Here is a 10,989-nt window from a genome sequence, read left to right as displayed (position 1 = left end):
TCTTTACTTACACTGGGCACAGGACTGAGGCCTTCAGGCCTTTAGAGCTATGCACAGAAGCCCCCTGCCTTCCTCTTCCCTCATCTCTCCTCCTTCTCCCTTCCCTTCCTTCCCCTCCCTCCACCCCCCTGCCTTCTGCTCCTTCCCTCCCCTTCCCTCCCCTTGTCCTTCTGTCTCCCTTTTCTCCTTTCCCTCCCCTTCCTCTCCCTTCCTTCCTCTCCCTCCCACTTCCCTCTCCCATCCCACTCTTCCCCTTCCCTCCTCTCCTCCTTTCCTTTGCCCTCCCCTCTCCCTTTACCCTTTTCTCCTCCCTTTTCTCTCCTGGCCCCCTCCTCCCCCCCTCCCAAGTACAGCACAGAGTCCAGTGAATGAGTGAATGAAAGAAAGCATATGTAAGTGCTCAGCCATCGGTAAGCCATAAGGGTGAGTCCAGGGAATGGAGCTCACCTGATGGGGGGGGGGGGGGCACAGAGCAGGGGGGCCTCAGCTAGGCCTTTAAGGGCAGAAGGGCGTTGAGTTGGAAAGTGAGGTGGTCCAGGCAGGTGAGGGATCTGAGCAGTGGTGGGAAGGAGAGGGTGAAGTGTGGAGGTGAGAGAGAAGGAGGCTGAAGGGGAGTGAGGAGACTGGCCTGTCAGGAGGGAAGGATTTACCCGAGGGGGGATTAGATAGCCTAGGGTGTCAAATGGGACAATGAGGCTGGCCTCAGGGCCAAGGTGGAAGTGGAGCAGGCAGGCAGGTGAATGGCTGAGTGAAGGGCCCCCAGAAAGGTGGCAGGAGGCCTGAAGGGTTGAGAAGGGGTGAGGTGGACAGGAAGGCCAGCAGGACCAGCTGTTGTAGAAACCCAGAGATCTTGCCTTTCACCCTGCATACAGAATTCTCAATTTCTTTATCAACATGCAGACGAACAGCAATAACACAAACGGGCTTCACAATTTTCCCTCTCATTGGGAAGTCAAAATATCCAAGAAAGAGCTGAAGTAGGAGACAAGGGCAACATACCTCTGGGGTGAGGATGGGCTTCCTCACCGGGGGCATCCTGACAGCTCCAGGCAGCCTGGCCCATCCTGAAGTTGATGAAGTTATCGGGGCAGGTCATAGAAGTGATGTAACCATCGATTGACCCTCAAGCTCGGCCAGGGCTCTCCAAGGCCTCTCATCCCCTCCCCTGTCCTTGGAATGCGGGCCCTGCTTACCTTTCCCATTCCCAGAGGCTGCTCCAAAGGACTCAGCCTTGAGATAATGATGTAGTCTTGAGAACACCTGCATGGTATATGTGACCCAACCCAGTGAAGGCCTCTTTATAAACTTTTAAGAACTGGCAGGGAGGTGCAAGGATCCATTCCTCTTGGAACCACCCAAGACAAGCCTTATAAGTAGGTTCCCTTTGCTTATTACAACTGTCACCTACTAACCGGAGTGGCCTCTTGGGTCTCTCCCTGCCCTCCCATGGTAGGAACTGGTTTCAGATTATACTCTGACACCCAGGAAGCTCACTTGAGGATGGTGAGCCAATCTGTATCACAGTTCATGTGAATATTCATGCTTTTTCCTGAAGATATTTCAATGTGTGCAATTACCAAGTGCTGGGCCAGATCCTCCAGGGCGAGGGTGTTATGTAACATATGATATTACTTTATTAAAATCTAAAAGAAATCTGAACTTCAAAACACATCTACCCTTTGAGTTTTGAACAAAAGATCATGGACCGCTGGTGGCAGAATGATGTGCCAGGTATTGCTTTACACACTTTATAGAATAATCCTTGGACACTCAAGAGCAGGTACTCCTATTACCCTAATTTGACATCTGAGGAAATGGAAATACAGAGAAGAATTTACTCGCGGTCATCCAGCGAGTTAGTGGTTCAGATCTAGGAATAAAAGAAGCTTTTTGACTTCAAGGGGCCTGCATGAAGATGTCAAACTCACACACCTGCGGGAGCCAGTCACTTGTGTTATAAGTGAGACGGGCTAGAGCCCAGAGGCCTTGGGGAGTGGTGGAGACTGTGGTGTGCAAGACACCACACTCTGCTCCTGGGAGGCGGCAGCTGCAGAGCCCTGGCTGATTCAAGCCTGGGATGCACCCCGAGTCACCAGATCTTTTGACTCCCAAGGAAACCAAAACCTTCCTGAATTTATGTGAAGTCTCTTGATTGCTAAATATTGGCACCTAACTCTAAATTTTGAAAACAGTGTGAAGATCAGCTCTGGGAATGTGTGGGCTAGTGCTGCAATCATATGTGTAATATTTTATCTCTTAAAAGAGTGGGTAGCACAAGGTGCTCATTCTTGGTGATAGGTCCTGAGTATATATTACAGTATATTCTGTACTTTTCTGTATGTTTGATGTTGGTTGTAATTTTTTGAATAAATTAATTTTGTTTTTTTTAAGATTTTATTTATTCATGAGAGACACAGAGAGAGACAGAGACACAGGCAGAGAGAGAAGCAGACTCCATGCCGGGAGCCCAACGTGGGACTCAATCCCGGGATTCCAGGATCATGCCCTGAGCCAAAGGCAGATGTTCAACCCCTGAGCCACCCAGGCATCCCTAATTTTGATTTTTTTAAAAAAGAGTGAAAACTAATGAAAAAGGTCTGTGGGCTAGATCCCACAACTAAGGCTTCCAGTGTTCCATCTTTGTTCCCAGGCTAGTGGGGGTGGTAAAATGTGAGACCTGGCAGGCACAATATACAGTAAAGTGTACAAAGGCCATTAGAAAGGCAGTGTGCCTCTGGAGGATCCCATCAGGGTAGGAGACTCAATAAAGCATTTGCATTTGGGCTGAATATTGAAAGATGGGTAGGATTTCAACAGGTTGAAATGGGAGGCAATGTATGACGCCACCAGGAAGAGGTGAGGAAGTCGGTGAAGATGGAGAGGTGGGAAAGGGGGAGTCCTTTTCAGGCAGTGTAGACAGACCAGAGAGCATAGATGCAGGGGAGAATGGAAGACACATCTGGAAAGATACGATGGAAAAAGACCAGGGTCACCTTGGGTCACCTCTAGGAGATACTTTGCCTCCTTCCTTCTTTCCCCTCAGAGCACAAGTTCAGTTCCCCTTCTAAAGAAGGTTTAACATTTAGCTAATTTACAAATGTAATATATCCCACCTTCCATGGAAAATTATCCTGGACAAAGAGCATGTCTCCATGACCCCACTAGCAATGAATATTAAGAGTCAGGCTGAAGAACTTGGAAATTATTCAATGTGCACTGTGAAACCTGTCCCTGGAAGATTACTTTGGCACCGGTATGTAGGATGGATTAGAAGAGATTAAGAAGATACTTCAAGAACCTCAGCAAGAAATAAAGACTTGATTTATGTAGTGTTAACACAATGGGATGCAAAGGGCAACTGGGGCTAGCCTGAGGCAGAATGGATACTATGAGTAGGGTCACAGCACCCCGATGCACCTACTCTCTCAAGCCAGAAACCTGGAAGTCCTTTGTCCACTCTCCCTCCAGCCTATCAACCCGTTCTATCCACTTCACCTCCAAAGTGCCTGGTGAGTGTGACACAGCCTGATTCAGGCTGTCTTTGTCTCTTGCCAGGCCCTCCCTGCCTCAGAGAATCACCCATGAAATCTTCTCTCATCCTTGTTGCCAGAATTGTCCACCCAACATCTAATCTGACCAGGTCATCCCCTACCTAAAAACTATCCAGGACCCTTAGGATAGCCCTGAGTATCTTAGAATAACAGATAAAGCCCTTCAAGGTCTAGCCCCTGCCTGTCCACCTCTCTGGACTAAATTGTCACCAATTCCTGCCCTATCTCCAGATTCCCCAACCTTATGCTCTAATGATAGGCCAGGGTTTGGTACTTCCTGCAAACATTATGCTTTTATGTATTCCTGTGCTAAAGTAGTGTCCCTCCTGCCCAGACCTTGTCCATCGCTCCTGCCAGCACACCCTTCCCAAGTATTTATTCACCATCCAAAGCTTCCATTTTAACATCTGTGCCCCTTGCGCCTATCTAAATGCAAGTAACTATTTATACTCTGCCCTCCTCCACAATACTGTCTTTGAGGGCAGCAACTCACCATTTCATCTCTGTGTCCCTAGCACCTGGGCCTGTGCCTGACACAAAGCAGGCACACAGATGGACAGTGGACTGACAAGTGGATGGATGAGTGGTTGAGTGGATAGACGGATTGATGGATAGATAGGCAGACAAAATACAAACAAACTGAATTGCTGAGATGGGGAGGGAAGGGAATCAGGGAAGCAGAAGAAATAATTTAAAGATAATGTCAAGAAATCAATGAACCTGAAGAAGCCGGGAGTGTGAGGAAGAAAGAGGAGTGGTCCATCTGCACTGTATGAAGAGTAAGTGAAAGAAATGGGAGAGTGAAAGACATTTATGAAGGCAGAACATAACTGGTAAGATTTTTAAAGAGACTGGAAATCAGATGTACAATATGAAACAGTGTAATGCCCAGAGAGTTTTTATACTACAAAAATAAGGACATTTTATTTTTAAAAACTGAATTCAGAAGAAAATCTCATCAGAAAGAGAAAGAAAGAAAGAAAGAAAGAAAGAAAGAAAGAAAGAAAGAAAGAAGAAAGAAAGAAGAGAGAAAAGAGAAGGAGGAGGAGGAGGAGAAGAAGAAAATCTTCCATTCCTTAAGTGATTAAAGTGGTGACTTAACAGTGCTTCTTAAAGCATCAAGGGACTCTGAAGGAAGTTTGCAGGGAGTCATCCTTTATCATGGGATCCCACACAAGGTTAAGGAGCAGGGACAGGAGCTGGAGTTTCGAGGCATGAAAGAGGTTCATTATGATGGAGTGGAGGCGGGGAGGACTAACAAAAAGTGGGTTGGCCACTCTCTCCCCAGGGGCAGGGGACCCTGGGGTCAATTGCAAACTTTGGAACAGTCACCAGTCTGTTCTAGAAATCTGAAGCTCCCCGCTAATTAAGAGTGCAGTCTTTCCTTGAGAAACGGAAGAACCTACACAAGCAAAGTCAGCCTTTCTTCCAAAATAGGTGTTGGCGACAGTGGGTGGGCACGTGGGCTGCTGGCCCTGTCATCATCTTAGCATGGACCCTGGCCTTATTGAGGTAGGAATGAGGTAGGAATATCCTTTTCATGCACCAGGATCTAAATTCTCCTTGCACCAGCTGGAGTCTGTAACGTCACTAGTTCAATTATGAGCAGGGTGGCTTCAAGGGCATGTGGCTTGTGTAGTTACAAGGGCCCTATGCGTAGCTTACCCTCCGCCATGGGGCCCCACATTTGATTTTGCACCAAGCCTTGGAAATTAAACAGCTAGTCCTCATTATGAGAATTTATTTCATCAGTAGACAGAACAACTCCCTCCTAATCAACAGGTCAACAGGGGAGGTTCCTTGTTCCCTCCAGGACCCATCAAAGTGTTTGTGGAGTTCAAATTCTAGAGCTAAAATAGACTCTAGAGACTCCAGCTTTTAGCTAAGGGCTCCTTCCCTTCCTCATTTCACAACTGAGGAAACTGAGGTGACTTTCACAAGGTCACCAATAAATCAGGAGCAGAGCCAGGCTAGAGTGCAGACCTCTCACTCCACCACTCAAGAACACACTAGAATCCCCATGGTAAGGAAAAGAGGGAAGTTTACAGCAGGGGCACCCAGAGCCAGGCAACATAGAGTTTGAGAAACACAGCACATCCAGGGTGGGGGGATTTTTTTGTAGCTTCTGACACATCTTAAACCCCCACCTGAACACACTCCAGCCGCACCACACTTCCTCCATGGCCGCTCCTGCCTGCAACACATTCCTGTTTCCTGGCACCCTTCCCACAGCCAACTTGTCTTCATGCTTTAGTCTGTACCTCCCCTAGAAGGTCTCCAGTCTTCCAGGGAGGGTGAAGTGCGTCTCTCCACTAGGCACCTGGCACAGTCCAGGTGGTTGGTTATTAACTTGTCTGTCTCCCTAACTGGACTGTGGACTCTGGAAGGCACCACGAGGCCCCTCTGCTGACAACCTGCACACAGCTGTATTCCCACATCTGGCCCAGAGCAAGCACTCAGTCGATATTTAAGAAGTGAGGAAGGGAGATGATGTTCTTAAAGAGATTCTGGGAGCGCCTGGGTGGCTCAGTGGGTTAAGCAGCTGGCTCTTGATTTTTGGCTATGATCATGCTCTCAGGGTCCTGGGATTGAGTCCCACATTTGGCTCTGTGCTCAGTGGGGAGGCTGTTTGGGATTCTCTCTCCCTCTCCCTCTTGCCCTCCTCCTGTTCACACACTCTCTCTGTCTCTCTAAAATAAATAAATAAATCTGAAAAGAAAAAGAAAAGAGAAGAGAAAAGAAAAAAGAAAAGGAAGACTGGACCAGAATAAATGGAATTGTAGGGAGCAGAATAGAGGTTGTCCAAGTACGAGGTCTCCTAAGCAAGGCAAGGCTAGACTCTAAACCCACCTGTAACTGGTAGCCTTGTATTTGCTGCCCTGAGCTTGGCCTGAGAACACGACGCTCGGACTGAGTAGCAGAGGCACAGTCTCCTGGAGACCGAGAAGGTACAGAGCCAGGAGGTTGCCCTCCCAACGTATTTGCTAAAGAAAAAAAAAAAAATAGAGGTAAAAGAGAACATTTGGAAAGAGGGCAGAGGGCAGGGGGCAGAGGGCAGGCTTAACCCACACACTAGTTGACTGAGCCTTCTGTGGACCTACACAGCCCTCCTCAGCTGCTGGAATGCTGGTCTTGCAGGAGCAGACACATGCAGGCACTTCCCAGGACAGAGCAAGGGAGGGCTAGGCAGCGGGAAGACGAGGGCAAAAGACAAGAGACTATTATCTCTCTCTCTCTCTTTTTCTTTTATTCTCTCTCTTTAGAAGCTTCCATTTCTGCAAAGAAGAGTTAACACCTGGTTCTCTTTCAGTTTGGCCCTTTTCAACATTGTGCAACTCTCTTTACTCTCCTGGACCTGTTTCTTTACCTGCCATTTCTGTGGCCCATTTCTAAGGTCCATCGCAATGACACTGGGCAACCGTAAGGGGTCGCACCACCTCTGGCCCCACTATCCTTGTGCAGTTAACCTTCACCATAACACCGTCCTCCAGGTATGCATTTCTCTGTGCAAAGCCAAAGCTGACAGAATGGCTCCCTAGCCCTGCCCCAGCTCTGCTGCCGTCTGGCTCTTCGCCTGTACAGGGCACAATATCTCTCCCAGCTGTGGACGACCAAGGCCAGACCAAGCAGGAGCCCTCCTGGGCAGTCCAGGAACCGCTGAGCCACAGGACCTAATGCAGACTTTGAAAAACTTTCCTGTCATTCTTGTGCTGAGCTATGGATGTTTCCAAGTAGGTTTTAAGCTCTCTGGCCACCACTAGACACTAGAGTGGGGAGAGTCCATAGAGATCGTGTTGTTTGAGGAGGAAAACAGACGCAGAGAAATCTGAGCCTTGTTCAAGACCACAGCCAGTGAATGTCAGTGTTCTGTCCCGCACTTGTCCCTCAAAGGACGGTAGAATCGGTCCCTCCATTCTTCTTCTGTCCCCAGGAAAGGAGTGAAGGCCACTGTCTCCCATCCCCTCATCCCCCTGCCTCAGGAGCTGGAAATCTGAGAGGATGCAGTCCTGCATGCAAGCAACTGCTTTTCTCCTCCTTCTAGACTCCCAGGAGCTAGGAAATGAGACAACCACGCTGCAACTGTCTTATTTCCTAACATTTGTACAGCCCCTAAACCTTCATATTTGTGATTTTGCTTGATCTCCCCACACCCCACACCTGCATCCTTCCACTGGACAGACATGGTCAAGATCAAGTCCACCTGTGGTGCCCAGCCTAGACCGCCACAATGTTAAGCAGCAGCTGTCTCAGTCCAGCAGCCTTCTGACTATGAAGTCATGTCCATGACCCCTACTGTATCCATTGACACTAAACCAGACAGGAGTAGAGACACTTCAGTGGAAGCCTGGAGGTGGTCCTTGTGTATCAAAGTTCCGGCTTTACGCAGGCACCTGCTAACACTAGACCTGAAAGAAATGTCTGGCCAGGTCCCTTAGCGTCCCTTTCCTTCACTAGCCTCTCCAAGGTCACACTGCCTCTTTCCTCCACCCACCAGAGTCAGATAAAATGGACACTGCCTGATTTGTAGCTGCAGTGACCCTGCCACTAGTCTTCAGCAGAGAGTCTGCTTTACCCTGAGCCTTTGCCGGAGGCACCATCTTACCCAGGTATTAACTCCTGATTGCCTTGGTATCATGAAGTTCTTAATTCCCCCACTAGGAGCCAAATCCCAAAAGTCACACTTCGAGTTTGCAAAATAATTCACCGTAAGGAAGCTGGGGTTGATGTTAGGCAGAGAACAAAACCAGTCTTCCCCTTCTCTGTTCTGGAGCACTAGAACACGTGAGCCTCTCCCACTCATACCTATAGCCCCAGCATCAAGCACCACTCCCAGCACATGGGCACTCAGCCTGATCTCGGGGTCTCTGCTTTTAACGAGCCACAGCCTCCGGGTACCGGGGAGGCCTCCCATACACAGGAAATGTGTCCGGGACCTCATGGGAACATCTCTGCAGAAGAACCACTCCAGACCTCATGGGTCAGGGAAGGCATCTCAGGGGAGCTGCTTCTGTGAATAAATGATGACATCAAACTACTTCCAGGGAATCCCCAGTTTCCAGCAACTGGTGAGGCCCGGGACCGTTGAGTCCTTTCACTTAGCACAAAATCTCTCCAAATATAGATGTGCGGAGGCCAGCTTGAGAACTGCACACACACTGATACCTTTTTTAAGCTTTCCTAAGCACATGGGGGCTTGGTACAGGAAACATCTTACCACCCAACTCTTTGGTTTCCAGAACTCAGCATCTATGGTTGCTGTGATGAGGCCGGTCACCTGGTGGATGCAGACAAGTCTGGGAACAGTCATCTGGGTCCCAGTTGGAAATTGAAAACCACTGGAACGGGCTTTGGGTGAGCAGAGGAGGCCTTGAAAACACAGGCGGGCAGCAAGGAACTGAAATCTGCAGACACTTGAGGCTCTGACAAGGAGAGAGAAGAGCCCAACGCTAGTCTGTTCAAGCTGGAGACCCAATGGGTGAGCTCCTCCTTTTTCCCTCCAGGAGCAAAATTCAGGAAACAACTCTATTGCCAAGGGCAGCTCAGAAAAGGAGTAATGCATGGAATTTTGCTTTGTTAAGTGAACTGAGACAGAATGAAGATCAGAAAGAAGGGAAGGCAGGCAGTCTATGACCCGCAAAGATAAAGAGAGGCCAGCAGCAGCCAGTGACGCCCATCGGGCATTATCTGATGAAGGGCGAATACAGGCACTTCTCCTGGCCCTGATTATCTATGTGGGGAAGATGTACGTGAAAGGTAGGCCTAGCAGGAGTGGACAGGCAGCAAAGCCTGCTGCATATGACAATGCCCTTTGCCTCCGTACTCCCTGATAGAGGAGAGGATGTGAGGCTCATCAGCTTTACTTACTGCAATCCCCAAGAAAGCAAGCCTGATGGATTCTATAGACTTTTCAATCCTAGTTACACATTAAAGTTGCCTAGGAGGTCTATGTAAAATTATAGGTACTTGGACTTCACCCCAGATCAGCCAGCCAATGTCTGGAACAATTTTCTGGTTGTTGTCAGGTTTGCTGTTGCTGTTGTTTTAGGGACAGGAAGGGATAGAGGGAAAGGGAGAGAGAAAATCCTATGTAGGTTCTACTCCCAGCGCAGAGCCAATGTGGGGCTCTATCTCACCACCCTGATATCGTGACCTAAGCTGAAATCAAGAGTTGGACACTTAACTGCCCTGGTGCCCTGAGGGAGTTGTTTTGTTTTGTTTTGTTGTTTTTTGGTTTTTTTTTTTTGGAGGGGAGGGGTTGTTTTTAAAGCTCTCCAGGTAATTCTACTCTGTAGGTAAGATTAAATTACAAAATCTTGATCTTAAACTAATTCAGCCCAAAGAATTCCAAGTTGACCAGATACATCTTCGCCACCTCAACTCGGGCAGAGCCCTGCTCTAACAGCAAGTTCAGCTCAGCATCCCTTCCCAGCAGAGCCCAGAAGTCCAGGTTCACTACTATGTCCCCACAGAGCACTGAACAAATGCTTCAAATACTTGGTTTAACAGTTTTCCTAGGGACCAGGAACTAGACTGGTGGTTGCTTTAAACCAGAATAGTCAGGCTTAGGGAAGAATGTTGTAATCCCACAACTGGGTGCCTCCTTCCATGACCTGGCCCTGCCAGGCAGGAAAGGGCTGGTGGATATTCACGAAGGGAGGTAGTTGTGATCATTACAAGAAAACAAAGTGCTTTTCATGCCTTGTGTTTTCTATTTCTTGTGAATCTGAATCCCTTCCTTACAAACTGCTATCTTGTTTCTACGAGGTGGGGCAGAGACCAGCTAAAAAGTATTTTAAGTAAAAGGCCAGTCTAGCTGATAAGTTCCATTCAGTGTTATCAGTAGCTGTTAAGTTACATTTCTGAGAGCTGAGGGAAATAAAATGCTTTGTTATGTGATTCAGGAATATATCTTTTTAAAATAGATTTAATGACTCCCTTCCCCATATCAACTTTCCCCTGCCTGCTATCAAAATGCCCCACAGACTCATATAAGGTTCATATAAGGAATGAAGAAATCAATACGAGTGGCATAGCATTAACACATTCCCAACATCCTAAAGCTACATTCCTGCAGAAGTATTGGTTAAAATGGGCAAAGTTATTTAGATACTAGCCAGTTCCAGGATGATCTAGAATCCACCTGAACAGTTTTAACACAGGAGTCAACAAATGTTGTTTGCAGAGATCCAGAGAGTAAATATCTTAGGACTGTGGGCCATATAACCTCTATCACAAAGACTCAGCCTTGCTGTTGCAGAGCAAAAGCAGCCACTGACAATATGTAAGTAAGGTTGTATGGATATGACTGTAATCCAAAACATTTTAATTGCAAAAAGAGACAGGTTAGATTAGGTAGTTTGCTGACCCCTGTTCTACGAGACAATAGCTTCCATATACTGATCTCAGTGATATTAAATGGATGACAAAGAAGAAAGAA

The sequence above is a fragment of the Canis lupus genome, chromosome 12 (assembly GCF_048164855.1).
Source record: "Canis lupus baileyi chromosome 12, mCanLup2.hap1, whole genome shotgun sequence".
Lineage (NCBI taxonomy): Eukaryota > Metazoa > Chordata > Mammalia > Carnivora > Canidae > Canis > Canis lupus.
Note: the sequence above shows the minus strand (reverse complement) of the source record.